Below are 16,571 nucleotides of genomic sequence, written 5' to 3'. Positions count from 1 at the left end.
AGTGCGGGACTCTGCTTCCATCTTTCGATCCACCGGATCCTTAAAGGACGAAGTGTCCTCCACTGGAATAACCGTGGCTTTATTCAGCCTGGAAATAGGTGGATCCACCACTGGTGGTACCGTCCATTTCTTAATGATGGATTCCTCAAACGGATAGCGTCTAGCAATACGCTTGGAAATAGTAAAGGTACGTTTAGAATGCTCCCATTCTCCTTTAATCTGATTACCGAAACATTTAGGTACAGGAAAAACCTTCACCGTTTTGATGGGTTTATTAGTACCAAAGGGAATCTCTGTTTCAGTTGCCTCTGCCGGTAAAGCCTCAAGTTTTAAGGTTTCCTGGACTGCCACAACTAGTGCGTCCACCAATGCTTCTTCCTGAATTATAGCAGGAGAAGAAGCGTCCTCCTCACTGTCTGAGGGGGCTTTACCTGGGATAACAGCCCTTGCAGAGGAACCTGCAACTGCAGTGACCATCTCTGAATCAGAGTCAGAGGTGTCAGATAGTATAGGGGTAGGCGGGGGTCGCTTCCTTGACCCCCGTCCCTGACAGGCCGCCTCCACCCGAGCCACCATAGACTCCAAAATTGCTGTAAATGACTCTATTCACCGTGGCCCCCTCGAGGGAAACAGGTGGGGGAATATGTGTGGCAGGGTCCATGATAAATTCCAGTCACTTCCTGGATAATATAATTCAAAAATAAAAACCTTTTTTTTTTTTTTTTTTTTTTTTCAGACCCCCAGCGCCACAAAAGCCCCTTAGTGTTACCTGCTAGGGATCCCTATCGATCGAGAGAGAGAGAGAGATAGACCCCCAGGCTCACCACTTGATGCTCAGAGTTTAACTGCAACAGGTTACAGCGCTGTCTTGACAAACAGGAAGTCTTTTGGCTGGCTGCCCAGGAAGAAAGAAAGGAGGCGGCTCCGCCCCTCTGCACGCCTTCCGGCGCCTCCCACAAGCTCCACGAGGTGTTTGGATCACCTCAAACATGGCCGCCCCCATGCTGGAGACACGAGGCTACGCCAAAATGGCGGCTCGTGCGATCCAGCAAAAAAAATGGCGGCGGCCTGTACTGAATAGCGGTGTGCTGCAGGGCACACAACACTCTCTCTGCATGGGGATATGGCGTGGTTGGCGGTACCGGCCCTGGCGGACCGCATGGCCATTCGGGAGGCCTGCAAATAGCTGGAGATCTGATTAGGAAGGCAGTCTACATGTCCGTGGCTTCTGACTGGTAGGTAGCTTATTCTTAACACCGTAAGATTCCCAGAATGCCACAGATTACATCTTTTTAACATGTATACAATTAGATTGTTAGCTCCCAAACCAAGCCTCCTGGCTTTTTGCACATAAAATCACACTCAAAGTAGGAGGATCTGTGTCATGTTATAGGATAGAGAGGGACTCTATCTTACCATACAGAGAGGGGCCCGCGTTCACCACAAGACCCGTCAGGGGAAAAGGGGGAACATACTACTCACCATACCGGAACCAGGCGGGCACCAACTCCTGACAGTACCCCTCTCCACCGGGGCGGGAGGGCTGTCGACCGATACAGACGCCGTGACTCATGGTCTTTGGCGTTTCAGCGAGACGTTTAACTTGCGTGGACAGTCCTTTAATGGGACTTTGTCGCGGCCGACCCAGCGCGGAGCTATGGCCTGCACGCGCTCGTAGGCTGAACTGGGGTGACCACCGGATCTCAACATCCAGCCCGTCGCCCAGTTCAGCTTTCTTGCTTGAAGATCTCACAGGAACACTGGAGAAAAAAAGCTGTCTAAAAAATCCTTTAAGAAAAAATTCTTGCCAGGACCTAAGATCCCAGCAAGGTATCTAGGTCCTTACTCCTAACTAGACAGAAAATAACTGATTTGCTGAGGCAGAGAGAGAGAGGATATACCCTCTGGGACTGCCCCTAGGGTGTGGCCAGAGCTTTTTAATTTCCTGTCTAGTCCTGCTCCTGTGGAGGCAACATAACCCGAAGGTGGTGTATCACCGAGGACTACGTCTGTCAATGAGCGCTAGAGAAAACAGCAGTTAATGATAACATCATCAAATAATGTGCTAAACAAACAAGTCTAGCTGGTCACATAGTAGCCTTAGGCCTATGCTGAGGATGTATAAATTCTCAATGCACTGTCTATCCTCTACATCAGGGATATGCAAACTGTGGCCCTCCAGCTGTTGCAAAACAACAAGTCCCATCATGCCTTATTGCCTATGCCTCTTGGTGTCATGCTTGTGGCTGTCAGAGTCTTGCTATGCCTCATGGGGTTTGTAGTTCTTCAATAGCTGGAGGGCCACAGTTTGCATATCCTTGCTCTATGTGTTTCACGGAGGAAGCCACTTCTTCAGGAGCTATTATATATAGCATCATCTACAACAAAACAAAAGTGCCATTATAATAATATGTCAATAAATTTTAGTGAGAGGGGAGGGATAGTCACTGGTTTGCTTACCCAAAGAGAACCAGTGCAAGGACAGCAGTCAACACAACCGTCCTTGCGCTGGTTCTCTTTGGCTTGCTGCCAATCAACAATTTGAGGAAGAGGACTTTGTTTTTTGGTTTTTAAATACGCACTGTGCAATTCCAAAAGTGTGGATCTCCTTTGTAGTCCACTGCACTTAGTTGTTCCTACTGCAGACCCCTGATTTACAATAGGACACAGTAGTGACACTGGGGTTGGCAAAAGGAATCAAAGAGAATGTTACATTTCCTAAAGAAACTTAATGAGGCAAGTCTTCATCAAATCAGTTAATTACCGCCGGCCACATGGATCAATGCAACATATCCCTAATTATGAGTACATAGAAAAAATAGCTAAATACTCAACATTTTTGAGCTTACCTAAAACCAGCAAACAATAAAAAAAATTATATATATATATTTGCAGTACTTAACCACTTCTGGACCGGAAGGATTTGCCCCCTTAATGACCAGGCCATTTTTTGCGATTCGGCACTGTGTTATTTTAACTGACAATTGCACGGTCGTGTGACGCTGTACCTAAATAAAATTGCTGTCCTTTTTTTTCCCCCACAAGTAGAGCTTTCTTTTGGTGGTATTTCATCACCTCTGCGATTTTTATTTTTTGCGCTATAAACAAAAATATAGCGACATTTCTGAAAAATATATATAAATATTTTTCACATTCTGCTATATGACATTCCCAATAAAAAAAAAATGTAAAAATCTAAATGTTTTAACATTTTAGGCCAATTTGTTGTCTGCTACATTTTTTTGGGAAAAAAATAAATAAAAAATCGCAATAAGCATATTTTGATTGGTTTGCGCAAAATTTCTTTCATTTCATTTTCCTGTCTTTATACTAAAGGTCTGTATTGCTGTCTGTGTCCCCTCTAGGGAGACTCACACTCTCTATTTACATACACATAGTCAGGTTTAAAAAAGACACAAGTATATCTGGCTCAACCAATAAAAAACAAAAACCAGTAAAGAAAACCCAACCATACAATCCCATATACACAATCCTATACCTATAGTTGATCCAGAGGGAGGCGAAAAACCCTCCCGGCAAAGCATGATCCAATTTGCTCCAGCAGGGGAAAAAATTCCTTCCTGATCCCCCGAGAGGCAATCTGATATTACCTGGATCAATGTTACCTATAAATATTAGCCCCCATTTATATTATGTACACCTAGGAAAGAATCCAGGAAAAAATGTAGCATCCTTTTTACTTCATTTGAGCTCAAATGAAAGCAAAAAATGAATTTTATATTTTTTCTGTAAACTATAACCTACAGACTAATAGATGAATAAAGGCAGACGTGTTTAACCACTTTAGCCCCAGCCGCCGCAGACGTACTGCGGCAGGCTGGCGCTCCCAGGTAAAACCCCATACGTGTATGGTACTCGCCTGGAAGGAGCTAGGGGGCAATCGCATGCCAGCTCGTCAGCAGGGAAGCAAGTGCGTGTGGCAGGCAGCTCGGATGACAGCCGGCGACTCGAGATCTCCAGCCGCTGACAGAGAAGGACGGACGGCTTATGTAAACACATCCGTCCGTACTTCTCCCTGAAGTTATCACACCTGTCATGTGATCCTGCTATATAGGATCGCATGTTTCTGTGAGGACTTCACAAGCCACACCCCTCCACAGTTAGAATCACTCCCCTAGGGTCACATTTAACCCCTTGATCACCAGTACTGTTAACCCCTTCCCTGCCAATGTAATTTTTACAGTAACAGTGCATATTTTTAGCACTGATTAATGTAGTAATGTCACTGGTACCCCCAAAAGTGTCAAAAATGTCAGTTAGGGGTCCGATCTGTCCGCCACAATGTCGCAGTGCCGCGAAAAATCGCAGATTGCCGCCATCACTTGTACAAAAACAAAAAATAAAAAATAAAAATTACATAAATCTTTCCCGTACTTAGTAAACGCAATAACTTTTGCGCAAACCAATCAAAATATGCTTAATGCGATTTTTTTTACCAAAAATATGTAGTAGAAAACAAATTGGCCAAAAATGTAAAAACATTTTGATTTTTATATTTTCTTTTTTAGAATTTCATATACCAGAATGTGAAAAACTTATTTTTTTTTCAAAATTGTCGCTCATTTTTCGTTTATAGTGCAAAAAATAAAAATCACACAGGGCATCAAAAACCACCAAAAGAAAGCTCTATTTGTGGGGGGGAAAAGGAAGTCAATTTTGTTTGGGTACAGCGTGGCGCGACTGCGCAATTGTCTGTTAAATTCACGCCGTGCTGAATCGCAGAATAGGGCCTGGTCATTGAGCAGCCAAATCCTCCGGTCTGAAAATGGTTAAAGTCCAACATGGGTCGCAACCATGGCTGCCTCCATAGATACATTGGAAGAGTGAGCATAGCCTCCCAGGATGGGAAGTGTGTTATCTGTGTTATAAAAGTGAAAATAAAGGAAAAAAGCCTGAAAAAAAATAAAACGAATGCATGCACCTCATGTTAGAACTGGCAAGCGGTAGTGCATTAGGTTTTTGTTTTGGGTTTAGATAACCTTTAAGGCCAGTTGGAAGGGAAGCCAATTACCCTACCCTCATGTTTTTGTGATTTGGAAGAAAATTAGAACACTTACACAAACCTGCACAAATTCAAGTAGTGTCCTTGGTGGGAATCTAACCCTAAAAACTCAGAGCTTCAAGGCTAGAGTGTAAACAGCCTAAAAAATAACTTCAGAAATGGTTTCATTGATATACATATGGTATAAATAGAGTGTTGTTTTACAATTCTTCTTTTAAGAAGTTGGCAGTATAAATGATGAAGGATAAACTAGTCGTTAAGCAGCATTTCAAGAAAAGAAAGGATTGCAAACAGAGTGTTCATTTCACCCAAACAGTCTCTGTGCATTGCACTGTTATCAACAAACATACACTTCACACCTCTAGATAAAGATCTTTCTCAATACATTAAACTTCCACTTGGAAAGATTGGCAATTGCATAATTGCAGGTCCTTGATACAGGCCTGGGTGGGGAAGAAGCAGGACCCCTGCGGGAGCTGATAATTTGTAGCATGCTTACAACAAACATTAAGTTATGTTAATGGTTTGGCAGAGCAGTGCTGATTAATGGCAATCAAACAGTTTTTTTGTTCTTTAATTACTCTTACACATAAAAAGTGTTAACAGATTAAGATAGGGAGCTCTGAAATCACTCTTTCAAACACTTGAAAAGGTGTCTAAAGATGTTTGATGGACCTTTATCAGATGACACAGTCAGCAAAGGAATCGGAAGTAAGACCGGACTCTCCTACCGCTGTTCATTGTGTAACTATGTACTTGGAGTTGTGCTAAGTATGGCCTTCTGGGAACCTTGGTTTGGAAACCAGATTGAATCTTGTTTAAACCCTAAACTGAAATGGTTATTCAATGTTTCCAATTTATAAAGTTATCTGCTATATAAATTTGTTTCACAATTTTTGCATACAGTAAATTTTGGTCAAATGGTAAAATCTGCTGCCACAAAGAAGATCAGCTCAACCTTACCGAATCCAGTGCTGGATCCTGAGTTTGCTTTTTGGAAAAAAAACGTAATTCCAAAAAGGGGTACTGTACATGGAAAATTGAGATTTAAAAATGATTTTACTAAGACTGTATTTTCACCTTTGTTGCATTGATATCACTCAGAAGTTAACATGCCTTATGTTGTGTGTTAAAATGCATTGTGGTAAGGTAGCCCATTGGGCTACCAGTACACCACAATGAATGTTTAACGTACATGCTCATTTGGTTTTGTAGCCCAACAGGAGGCAAAGCAAATCAATCTGAATTGTAGTGGAAATGATAAGGATTTTTTACTTACCTGTAAAATACTTTTCTGGGAGCACAGAGCAGAACATTGGCTCCTTTAAATCTTGATCATGGGCTTTATGCTGCCGCATAGGCATAATGCTGCCCTTCAGCTTAGGACAATGGCAAACAAAGCTGCTAGGACAATCCATATAACCAATCTTGTTTCCAGCAATCCAATTTTTTTTTAGCAAGCAATCAGAGGAAAATGCCAGGACAAAGGGAAAGGTGATCTGTGTGCTATACTGTAGCCAAAGAAAAGGACTTTCTAGAAAATCCTCAGTTCTTAATCATACAATGCAGGCCACAGGCTCCTATAAGTCTTGACCATGGTACGTTCTCAAGCAATACAACTGAGGGGTGGGCAACACAGCAAACAATGCCAATGGGCCCAAAAGAAGAGAAACAGGTTCCCAACTCAATGAGCAGCTTAAAGCACTTTACAGCTGAAGCCAGCGTCAGTACAGGTCCAAACATCTACCTCATAGAGTAAAACATGTGAACAGTGGATCAGGTGGCGGTCTTCCAAATCTGAGAAACAGACGTCAGGTGCTAAAAAACCTAAGACGCGCTGATTAAATGAGTCAGCCACCTAACTGCTTAAAAAAAAAAAAAGAAAATACGAAATGCCCCCATCCACAAATTCAAGGTTTATGAAGGAATCATCCCAGCTGCACTATTGTATTCTGACAGCTTTACTCCTCTGCTGTCAGAATACATTATTCAGCACTGCAACTGATTAGCTGCATGCGCTGATCACACATACATTTTTCAGCAATCCCATTCGAGAGGATTCAATCACTAGGTAGGTCCCTGCTGAACCACGGTCCTGCTGAGCTAAGGCCAGCTTAAGTTTCATTGCTTTGCATCTACGAGACACTCCTCAAGATATGCAAAGTCTCCACTATCAAGATCTTTCACTCTCAGCCAACAATCTACTAAAGCCTGTGCTGATGCCAAAGCTTCTAAAATGTAGGCAACCTTTGCCCAAAGGAAAGCAGATATAGAAGCAGAAACTGCACGTAAGAAAGCACAGATGGAAGCAGAAGCCACAGAAGCTGCGCACAAGTAAGAAGAGATGGAAGCAGAAGAACAATTTGAGCATAGTCATGGCATTGTTAAAGGTTTTAGAGTAAGCTGCTACCAAAAGTGAAAGGGGGTAAGAGCAGCAGACACTTACTTATCGCAAATGTATAATTTTTCTTACACATTATCCTAAAACTTCAGCTCCTAGTCACCGCAGCTGTATCCTTAAATTAAGGTCAGTATACTGTGCCTACCACCTTTTAAGACACCAGTATGCAGATAATAAATTTTACCATAGGGATAGTCATTTACCTGCTACTCCTACCAAGTACCTCCATAGCTGCAACCTGACATAGCAGTTAACTCAGTGTCCTAAAGTCCCTAAATTTCAGTGCACCAGCAACATGTTGTTCCGCATGCAACTGTGCATCCAAAGTCTGAAAACACAGATATGTCACATTTTGTTAAATACATGCTTTGCAAAAAGCTCATAAAGACTGGTATGACTATGTCAGGAATCCTTAGCAACCAGACAGCTGCGTTGGTGCATGTGCAGACGCGATTCCGGAGCTAGCCATCAGAATGGGCATTGGTGCACAAGAAATATTCGCCAGAGGCACCCACACGCGCACTAGGTGTTCTTGGCGCCTTTTTGCATATAAAAGGTTGACAGATGCACTAGGACAGCGCTGCTGATCTGCAGTTTTCTCTGTATCCTGTTCCTGTTTATGACCATCCTAAATCTCTCTTTTCCTGACCTTGGCTTACCTTTTGACCTCAATTTATCTTCATCTATCTGATTCTCTGTTGCCAAATCTCTACCTGAACTTTGACCATCCTTTGCTTGCTGTCTCTGATGTTTCGGATCTCCTATGTATAACCTAGCTTGTTTGACTCTGCACCCATCTTCACAGTTCCAGCATTTCACGCATTCCTGCATCCGCAGCACACCTGCATCCGCAACATGCCTGCATCTGCAGCAGACCAGCACTTGTTGACTCTGCTGCCATCAGCTTTCCCTGTCTGCTGACCAACGGAGAAAGCTCACAGGCACACCTACCCCGCCACGCTCTCGCGGTCGCTATTGCAAACCTCAGTGGTCCTTGAACCGGGGAGGTATGAGAGGCCTTCCTCAGCTCATCAGGCTCTACCAGAAGGTATGTGACAGATTAAGTTTAATGAACTAGAATAACTTGATCTGCTTATCAGGTGACTAGGTCTTCAATCTGCTGAATATATCAAAAGAGTCAAAGCTATTCACATTGAAAATCCTGTGCAGCTCTTTATGCAGCTTGGGACAGACTTGAACGTAGTTTTGGCAGCCCAGACCCATTGAGGATGCTTTATTTAAAAGGTTGCAAAGCTTCCAAAAATATTTGGCAGAGAAAATCCAAAGTTTCATGAGCTCAATGACTTTCATTTTGGGCTTTAACTCGCCAAAGCCAATACCTGGCCTCAGTTACCTAGATACCGCTTATGGGGCCAATCCAACAGTCTCCAACTTACTTTATGAAAAAACTAGGATAAAGTTCCCCCGCAGCTCTTATACACCCTCAATAGGTCTACAAGCTGCTAAGACACCTCTGACTCACTCCAAATATATAAAAACAAATACATTTAAATATGTGCAGTGCCCTAACTGCACCCTAACCCTAAGTTACATTTTAGCATAAAGGAAAAATGGATCAAGGTACAAAAAACAAAATAAGATTTCCTTTCCTAATTTTTCATACATCCATACTTCTGTGAGTTCATTAGGAGAATGGTTGATACTAAGAAAGATCCAAGTTTCTCCTACAGGGAACCCAACCCTCTGGGTCCACCTTATTCAAGGCCTACAAAGCCACGCATTTCACATAGAGATCACAGAGGTCTGGTGTCTAAAACAACTCAATATTCTACATGCACCTACTACAGTCCCAGAAAAGACTGATCAGAACAAGGACATCCAAAACCTAAAATTGCCAATGCCCCATACATTACAAACCACGCTTGATTAGGAAATGTTTTGGCTTCAGAAAGAAACCCTTGCAAGAATGCAAAGAGCTTTTGAAGACATTTTGAGTTTCCTTCAAACGCTGTACTTCCACAGTAAACCATGTCAAAAAACGTAAGGCTACTATTACAGTAAGTGCATAGATAACGGCAGTCATGATCACTTGCAAGCTCTTCTTCCATTTCAAGCCAGTCCCACTCTTTCCACAGATAATCCTCCAAAGGCAAAGCATGACAGGGAGAGCAGATCAAACAGTGCCTCATTCTCCAGTTTTTTCCATATGTACAAAAGTCTGTGAAGAAAGTCCCTGTGACAAATCCTGTGCCGAAATATGTTTAGCTTGTGTATACCCCAAGGGTCAACCTGAAAATGCTGTAAGACTGAATACTATTCTAGATGATCAGAGTAACCAACCTTATGCAAGATTAAAGCTTTTTGACCTGTTAAACATAACAGGAGAAGCCCTACCATACACCTTGGGCATGTGTGCTGGCATTACAGAAGTTTCAGGCAGGAGAGCTACTGGTTTTGTAGTAGCTCCTCTTAATGACAGTGTAGAAAAACCATTACCCACATCTCTCATCTAGTGCAACCAGATTTGAACCAGGGAACCAGAGAGGACCTGCCATGGACCGGGCATATATCCTGTCTGGTGCGCAAGGCTCCCTAGAAACTCCACTCTTTGAGAAAGCTTTGGAGGGCAGGCTTCTCAGAGCGGTGTGCTAACATATCACATTTCTTTGTGGCAAGAATCATGCACAATCCATGACAGAAATGCCCTGCAGAGGGTAATAAATTCTGCACAGAAGATGATTGCAGTAATTAGTCTACCACGTATTGATAAACTTGGGAAGGGGAGATGTCTTCGGAGAGTGATTAATATATTGGAAGACACTTCACATCCTGGTAATGCTCTGTTTACATTGCTACCGTTTGATAGGCGGTATAAAAGTTTTGGCTTTCGTACTAAGGAATAGCTTCTCTCCTCGATCTGTGTGGCTCTTGAACGCTAGAGGTCCTGTGGAATAAATGGATTGGGCATTACAGTATGTATTTGTTATGATATGTATGTTGCTTTTGGTTAAGTGTTTTTATGCTGGGCATGGAATTAATTTTTTTTTTTTTTTTTATGTGAAGGAACTGCAACTCTGTTTCATTTTATGATTGTTATTTTATAAATTTTCTGATTCTGAACTAACAGAGAGGAGATTCCTGCTCCTGTAGCTGCCTCTCACTAGTCTCACTTGAGAGGCATAGTTGACTTTATACCACCTCTTGATACACATGCTGACATTCTCAGCAGAGACTGTCCAAAGGTACACAAGGCGTACCAACAAATCATCGGGCCACATGATGCACTGTATGTCCATCACCTAGACCAGTGATGGCGAACCTTGGCACCCCAGATGTTTTGGAACTACATTTCCCATGATGCTTAACTACACTGCAGAGTGCATGAGCACCATGGGAAATGTAGTTCCAAAACATCTGGGGTGCCAAGGTTCGCCATCACTGACCTAGACCTAGGTTGGGTCATCATTATTAACATCTGTCTTGGTAAATTCAGGGTGTCTTTCACAGTTTCTTCTTTCAAGCCTGTGAAATAGTCACATTACCTGCTTAAAACAGTTCCCACATCACTACCATATTAAAGGCAGACTTTTCAGTAAGCAGTTCTTCACACAAGGTGATACCAAGGCCCTTTATTTCTGCGATGATAATGTCAGCAATAATGTTCAATGTAACAGCTAAAGTAGATAAGCTGGCAGTCACCATGAAGTTCCTAAAAACTATCAGTAAGGAGTTCTATCAAGAAAATTCCAACAGATGGGTAGCACCACCACCATTTCGTGCCTCAAGAAACTACCAAAATCCAAAAAAGCATGCAAAAGCACTTTACATTTCTTTACATCGCACTCTGAATGGAAAACCTGAGATGAAAAAGCACTTTATTATCTTTATGCAGAAGGTGTTCGCGAGAGATCATCCTATGCCTGCACCACCTGTCAAGGAAGGAGAGGAATGTTGGCACATCCCATGCTTTGGTGTATATCATCCTCGCAAGCAAGATCAGATCAGGGTTGAATGCAGAAAGTTCTCCAATCCTGATCAATAGCACTATGTGTCTACAGACCTCAACTCTGCTGATTGTGGCACTCATGCAATACCAACTGCTGTATTTCTGGAGATTTCATGGTTGTCGCCCCTTTAATTCTTGAATAATGACACCATCACAATTCACATTTGAACTTGTTAATCCTGAGTTGACAAGGAAGGATCAGCGTGACTCTACTCCAGGCCTATCAATGAAATGGTACTTCTTTTGTCAAAGGAAGAGGATTCATCTTCTAAACTAACAACTGGATTCAAAGAGACATAAGAAGGACTGGTGTATGTTGCTGAATTCCTCTCTGAAGACTCAAAGGGGTTGAGTTACTAAAATTGGAGAGTGCAAAATCTGGTGCAACTGTGCATGGTAGCCAATCAGCTTCTAACTTAAGCTTGTTCAATTAACATTTGACATAAAACCTTGAAGCTGACTGGTTTCCATGCACAGCGCTAGACTTTGCCCTTTCCAGTTTTAGTAAATCAATCTCAAACTGTCTTATGTGCAATCTTCCAGCCGCGAGTAATGGCTTTACATGTTTTATGTTCATGTTTGTATTATTCTTCCTTGTTCTATCTTTTCTTCTTTTTCAGATGTTCCAGGAGTCCTCACTTTGCTTGGACCCATTTCTTAATTTATTGTTTGAAATCATATATTTTGATGGGGAGTATCATGTTACACATGCATGGTGTGCTTCTTTGCCTTTAAATAATGTTGTCCCTAACTCCCTCTTTAGTTAGAGGGTGCTCTATATTGTAAACTCCACCCTCCTTCATTATGCTTTAGTTTCCATTCTCACCTCATGTATATAGCTGGAGCTGGTCATTTTATGCACTTTTGACCTATCTGAACGTTTGTTTGTTAAGATCTGCACAAGTTTGGATTAAACTTCTCTATGATACGCAAGATGTCATTTGGATCAAATTGAACAATATAATAGTGCACACATACACACAAAAAAAAAAAAAAAAAAAAGTTCTTTCAAATCTTGCAAGGCTACTTAAGAACACCTGCTCTTATTAAGTAAATATGGGGATTTGGTCACACCATAAGGCTATATTGTGCTTAAGCCCACCACTACGTCAAAGTACCCCATTTTCAGTGGGTCCTACACTATTCATAAAAAAGATAAATCCAACTTCCCAGAACCATAGGGCATACTCAGTCCTTGCATTGGAGCAGTTTGCTAGCTGCAGATTCCTCTGCTAAAACTGCAATGAAGGGACCCCTCCTATAACTACTCACAGGTGGACCAACCTTAGAAGATGGACCACACCATACCCCCCTCCCCCAAGGCCAAACCAGCCCGCACACCATATACCCCTCCCCCGGTCCCTGGCTCACTCATCCTCTTACCCTGGACATGTGGAGGGCAGTCAGCAGCAGCGGTGGTGGCCTCCCCATCGGTATCCTGCGCCTCCTCGGCCAATGGCATGGCTTCTCCTCGGCCAATGGCATGGCCAATCGAGAAACAGGTCTCAGGACCCACTTCCTGATTGGCCAGGAGGAGAATCCGTGTGACAATAGCGAATATTTATTCGCTATTGTCACACAACTGGGTGGGCTCAGGACACAATGCTCTGCGCCCCGAGCCCACCCTTCTTTGAAGCCTATTAGAGCCTCTGGCTTTAATCACGTGCTTCAAAATAAAATAAAAAAAACCATTGGAATCCATGCGTCCGGCGCCCTGCATGTAGATTAGGGGGCCGAAAGCATGGATGGGGGGGCTGCACTCCTGCACCCCCAATGGACAGGCCGCCCCTGCGCAAGTTAATCTAGTTCAACCAATAAAATGACACTTAGTGCTCCTAACTGACACAAGTACTCACTATAGAGGGATATGCTTTGTTCATATTTCCTGTCTGAGGTTCACAGCCACTTTAACAAAATATTTCATTATAAGTTAATACTACAAATTTAGAATTCAGTACAAAGTTTAAACCGTACTCGAAAAACAAATATTTCCTATTCACTACATGATCAGTCACTCAGTTAATGTTGACTATTCAGCCTTTTTTGATTCTGCCAAGATGATTCTTAAAATATGTCAAAATGCTGTTATCTTGTCCCATTGCATCTGAAGTGGCTGACTGTTAAACCACTTAGAAAGTCAAGAGTCCTGGAGATGATTGGAACAACGGTCATACCATCTAGTCACTCCAGTCTCAATGGTTTCTACATGCTGGAAAAACCTATTACTTCAAGTGCTGTGGATTACATGTTACAAGGTATACCCCTGACTGCAAAGTAGATTGTTAACTCAAAGTAGACTTATCACTTCAAGAGGTAATCAGATAAGATAACTGAAAATAGTCAGTTGCTTTCCAGCCTGTGTTAAGACACATTGGGGTTAATTTACTAAAGGCAAACCCACTGTACACTACAAGTGCACTGCAAGGGCAGTTGCTGTAGATCGAGGGCGACATGCAAGGAAAAAAAAAAACAACAGTATTTTTGCTTGCACATGATTGAATGATAGAAATCAGCAACGGCGGCCGGTCCATCCCCCCCTAATCCCTATGCGCCAGCCCCTATTCTCCATGTGGGGCACCGGACGCATGTATTTCTATGAGTTTTTTTTTTTTTTTTTTTAGAAGCACATGAGCCTGAAGCTCTAATTGGCTTAAAAAAAGTTGGGCATGCCCACCTACTTGTGACATTAGAGAGTGTTGATTCACTGTTGTCTTCCTGCTTCTCCTCCTGGCCAATCAGGACAGGAAGCAGGTCCTAAGACTAGATTGGCCAGGAGGAGAAGAGACTGGATTGGGCAGGGAGAAGCAGCCAGGGAAGCCGCCCACAAACCTGGATACGGTAAGTGCGGGGCTGGCAGGCACTGCCTACTACTTCTATTTGTGCTGGCTGCTGCCATCTGCATCCGAGGAACCTTTACCTATATCTCCCAGCGGGCACTGCATATATACTGTGGGCTGGCTGGCGGACGAGCGGGTGGGTGAGCGGCTGGTGGGGGTTATTTGCCGACCCCCCCCCCCAAAAAAATGGAGCACCAGCCCACACTGGAGATCAGCAGAGCTTCCTCTCGATTTAGATCTTCCCCTCAGAGCTACAGTGACTGCACTTCCACTTTCTTCTCTCTGTGCCCTGTTTTGGGAGGCTTTGACAACCAAGTCTCTTGATTATCCTCTGTGCAAGACTTGAATCCTTTTTCTACTCCGAGAGTTATTCCTGGATTCTGGTCATTACACTTTTGACCCCCCTCACCTTCCCCTACACCTGCCCTTTCCTACCTATGCCTGTAGCTCATAATAAGTGTATTGTTACTATAAACCTAACTCATATCACGCCATACTTATTGATCTGTATCATCATAGCGGTTACAGTTTTCTTTGGCTCACAGCGGCAATCTGTACTTTTTATTACAATGTTGATTACATTTTAACAATTGTACAGGTTATACCATGTATCTTCCAAAACTTTAATAAAGACCTATTGAAAGTGAAACATAGTGTGCCCAAATAACAGTAAACTGAAATTCGATGGGCTACCATGGCTTACCGCATTTTACATTCATTGACCTGTCTTACTTAATGCAAATCAAATTAGGTGCCCTACCTGTGTATTTGAATAAATGCAGCTTTTGTTGCAATACTGACCTCCTTTCCATTGCTGTCCCTTGCAGACCCATCATTTATTGCTGCCATCTAGTATCATTTAACCCACTTTCTGTGAGCTCAGGCCATAATCGTGCATTATTGTGCCAAGCTGGGTTCACAGTGGATTGATGCAGATAACATTGGCCATGTCTGTTTTTTATTTATTTATTTTCCTTTATTATAGGTACGTATATAGTGTCATCAATTTACGCAGCGCTTTACATATATTTATTATACATTCACATCAGTCCTTGTCCCACAGAGCTTACAATCTAAGGTGGTTATCTACAACATTCATGATCACCGACTGCCAGAGAAGAAAAATGTGTGTGTGTGTGTGTGTGGGGGGGGGGCAAAGGGGTTATGTCAGGACGTTCCCACCCCACAATGACACTGATTAAAGCCTTGTGATGGATCACTCAGGTATGGACTACAGCAGTGTGAGATTTTGGAGGAGAGTGTATGAATGTGTGTGATTGTGTCCAAATCCGGTCATCTGATTGGATGCAGGCGCTGTTTCGCTTGCATCCATTCAGAAGGCCAGCACCAATTGAATGAAATTTGATTCATGTATTGCCAGCCTAAGATACAGCATAAGAGTTACAGTAAAACCTTGGATTGAGAGCATAATTTGTTCCGGAAACATGCTTGTAATCCAAAGCACTCTTATATCAAAGCGAATTTTCCCATAAGAAATAATGGAAACTCAGATGATTCGTTCCACAACCATTTATTTATAAGTCTTTCAGTTTATAGTCTATATACAAAGATTCTAGCAATGTGATAGGTTGTGTCATCATAAAATGTCCATCCACAAATGGCAGCCTCCACAAGGGGATTAGAAGCAAAATCCAGTAGGAGCTACAGAGTATAAAAGAAAAGAGAGGCGCCTCCAAGTGTAGCAGTATGGGGACATTTAATGAAGGTTCAACATTTAGCAACTCACATGGTTGATGATTAAAGAGGCACATCTAAGTATGCAGGCATGCGGGGTAAAGCTGTCCACATAGACCATCTTCTGAACCACTGGCTCTCACCGATGTCAGTCTGCAATTGTGATTGGGAAGACTACCCTGCAGTAGAGTGATCTGAAAGCGAGACTTTGAATCCCTCGTGGAGCGCAGCGTGGAAGGGTGTGATGAAGATGGCAGTGCGGAGGATGGTCTATGTGGACAGCTTTACCCCCGGATGCCTGCATACTTAGATGTGCCTGTTTTAATCATCAACCATGTGAGCTGCTAAATATTGAACCTTCATTAAATGTAACAATATTGCTACACTTAGAGGCGCTTCTCTTCTCTTTTATACCCAGTTGTGACATGACGCTACTTGTATATCAAGACATCGCTTGTATATCAAGTCAAAATTTTAAAAATTTGCATGTCTTGCAAAGCACTCTCAAACCAAGTTACTCTCAAACCAAGGTTTTACAGTATATTGTTTCCTAGTAGCACCTAAAGCTGGCCATAGAAGGACTGAATGTCCAATGAAAATTCGTATAAAAAGTCTCAAAATATTAATTTGTTGTTCAAAAGATTTAAA

The sequence above is a fragment of the Pelophylax lessonae genome (genome assembly GCF_965119305.1).
Source record: "Pelophylax lessonae genome assembly, chromosome: 11".
Lineage (NCBI taxonomy): Eukaryota > Metazoa > Chordata > Amphibia > Anura > Ranidae > Pelophylax > Pelophylax lessonae.
The sequence above is the reverse complement of the archived record's forward strand: the minus strand, read 5'-3'. Positions refer to the sequence as shown.